This window comes from Propithecus coquereli, unplaced genomic scaffold (genome assembly GCF_000956105.1).
Source record: "Propithecus coquereli isolate 6110/MARCELLA unplaced genomic scaffold, Pcoq_1.0 Scaffold341, whole genome shotgun sequence".
Classification (NCBI taxonomy): Eukaryota; Metazoa; Chordata; class Mammalia; order Primates; family Indriidae; genus Propithecus; species Propithecus coquereli.
In genome coordinates this window covers 1,932,779-1,935,945 of record NW_012149075.1, presented here as the reverse complement: position 1 = coordinate 1,935,945, position 3,167 = coordinate 1,932,779, and positions in this window count along the sequence as shown.

The window sequence follows — 3,167 nt, the reverse complement described above, 5'->3', positions numbered from 1 at the left end:
AATAATATATTATAAGTATCTTCTCAAGTTTCACTCAATGTTCTTCCACATCACATTTTGATGGCCCCTTAGTATCTGTTGTATAGATCTATCATAATTTTAACAACCAACTCTGTATGGTTGGACATTGGGTTTATTTCCAATTTTTCACTATTATGGGAAAAAAAAGTTCAATGAACATCCTTGTGTCATTTTGCCCTTGGGTGAGAATCTCCGGAGGGTGAATTCCTGGACTGGGGGCTAGGTACTCAGAGGACATGCCTCCCACCAAGGTGGTACCAACCACACTTCCACTGATAACGCGTGAGACTCTCCACTCGCATCCTCGGCAACATTTTTAATCTTAGGGCAATTGTGTTTTGAGATTATTTCTTTTCATCTCTGCTTCTCTCACCAGAGACGATCTTCTGATCTTGACTGCCCCTTTTTAAATTTCAGACCCTTGCACAGTATTGGCCTGTGGTCAATGTTCAACAAACATATGTTGAGTGTACAGTTGCTCCATCTCTCAGACCAAGCCCAGGGAGGAGGGTGACACAGAGAAAACTGTGGAAATTCACTTTACTATGGGGTTAGGTTTTAAAGTTGGCACATAATGAAATAGCTCATAAAACACTGGATGAATCAGCAAATCCTTGGAAGTCCTTTAGGAAGATCCACAGTGGGACAGCGGATACCAACAAATAGCTCAGTTACTCGAACACTTTCATCCATTTAACGCATATCTACCAGCACCTGCTGCTCTGGATAAAACAGCAGAGGATGAAACAAAGTCTCTGCCCTTGTGGAGCTAACACTCTAGTGGGGAAGACATGTGATAAACAAATGAACAAGGAAATGAACAAGTATGTCTGTTCCATGGTGATGAGCCCTATAAAGAAAAGTACAGCAGGAGAGGGGGCTAGAAAGTGGCAGAGGTGAGGAAGGTGGGGTGCTATTCTATATAGGATGGCCAGGGAAAGCTTCTCTAAGCACTGTGGGTCAGGTAAGTGGGCAGGGATAGTCATCTACTCTAGACAGAGGAACAGCAAGTGCAAAGGCCCTGCGGTGCCATTGTGCTTGGCTGCTCAAAGAAGGGCAGGCAGACCAGTGTAGCTGGGGCCTGGGAGGGGAAAGCAACAGGAGATGAGGTGGTGAGGAGTGCATACAGCTCATGCAGGACCTTCTAGTCCATGGAACGATGTTAGGGTTTTCTCCAAGTGAGAAGGGAGCCACTGGGGGTGGCTCCGGAGGAATGAAGTGATTTGACTCATGTTTTTAAAGGCTCACACTGGCCACTATATGGACAATAAACATGGCTCCACTGGGAGGCTTTCACACAACACCAGGCAAGAAATGACGGCAACACCAGGCAAGAAATGACGGTGCCTGGGACACAGGTAGGGGCAGTGGAGATGGGGAGGGTCAGGGTGTGGACAGCTCTGGAAGGAGCTCTTGTCGTGGTATTTGTGATGGGTCAGATGTGGTGCAGGAGAGAGGAGTCAAGGGCAACCCGCACTGTGGCCTGAACGATGGGAAGGATGGAGTTGCCTTCTGCTGAGAGGGGAAGACCAGAGAGGATCAGGTTTGGGGGTAAAAATTAAGAGTCCAGTTGTGGATCTGTGCAGTTTGGGTTTCCTGTTGGATATCCGAGTGGAGACAGGTGAGCCTCAAGTTGCGTGGGAAGGTCTGGGCTGGAGAGACGAACTGTAGTCATCAGTAGATAGAACGTATTTAAAGCCTCGGGCTGGAAGCGAGCTAGAGAGGGCGAGGGCTGACTTCCGGGCAGCATGCAGAAGTTGGGAAGATGGGGGAGAACCAGCGAAGGAGGCTCACGGGGGTTCTGCGAGTTGGGAGGATGGAGAGAGTAGGGCCCAGGGGGCGTGGGGTGGGATGTGCAGCAGGGAGGGGGCACAGTCTCCCGGCCAAATGCTGGTGATAAGGCCTGAGAAGTGCCCATTGGGTGTGGCAGCGGGAGGTCATTGATGACCTTGACAAGGGCAGTTTCGCTGGGGGTGAGAGCCCCACAGAGTGAGCTGGAGAGAGAAAGGGAAGGAGGAGTGGAGACGGTCAATCCAGAAAACTCTGCAAGTTTTCCTGGGAAATGGAGCTAAGAAAAGTGGCTGCATGTGTGCATGTGTGAGCATGTGAGTGTGTTTACTACCGGAGACTTGCAGCGCGATTGCGTGCTGCTGCCAGTGAACCTGCAGACGGCAGGGACACCCCACCCCCCTAGCCTGCAGTGCTGCGGGAGAGACGGGAGAAATTGCTCCATGGTGTCCTGGAGGAGGCAAGGGGGAGGAAGGGCAGCGGCCAGGTGGAAGGCGTGATCTTGCAAGTACACAGAGGCACCTGCAGAGCAGGGCACAGATGACAGGCGAGTGGAGGGGGAGATGGATCCTGGGGAGGTTTCCTTATGATTACTTCTGTTTTCCCAGAAACAGGATTTGTGTCTCAGAATTATCCATCATCCGACAGCTACAACAGCAGGTTCTTTTTTCTCAGGTGTCATCACAGATAGCTGTGGCTTCCGCTGACCACCAGATGAGATGGTTGACTAGTATCCAGGGCCTCACCGTATAAAAACTCTTTGAACACCAAGGTCACACTCGGCACGGCGAGAGCCCACACTCTGCTGGGTGTGCAGGAACTTGGATTGGCAGGAGGACCTCGCGGGTCACGTCCCCCATCCGGGGCTGGGTGCTCACGGAGTGGGATGAGAGTGTCACTCCGAGGCGGCGATTCGTGCGTTCGTGCTCTCTCTGTCCCCGGCCACCATGCGTGCGTTTAAACGTACGTAAGTTCAGTGCTCAGCGACGAGCATTGAGGATCCACTGTAAGCGGTGCAGCTGGAACCGCAGGCCTCCTGACTCCAAGTCAGTTTCCTCTCTACCGTGATACTCCATCTGGCATCACGTGTCAGGAGGGAGCGAGGCAACTGCAGGGAAGGAGTAACCCAGCCCGAAAGGAAGAAGATTCTAGGACATCGGACCTGGGTGGGCCCCCACAGATCATCTGGTCCAACAGACACGTAAAATGTGGTTCACGGGCTCACCCCGTATCACACAGCAGAATCCCCTCGTCACCCTCCTCCTCGACGTCACCTCCTCGCCCTCCGCATGGCAGCTACTCTACACTGATCAGTCCCTGCTGCCAAGCTGTGTCCCGTCTCATCCTCGCAGCCTCTC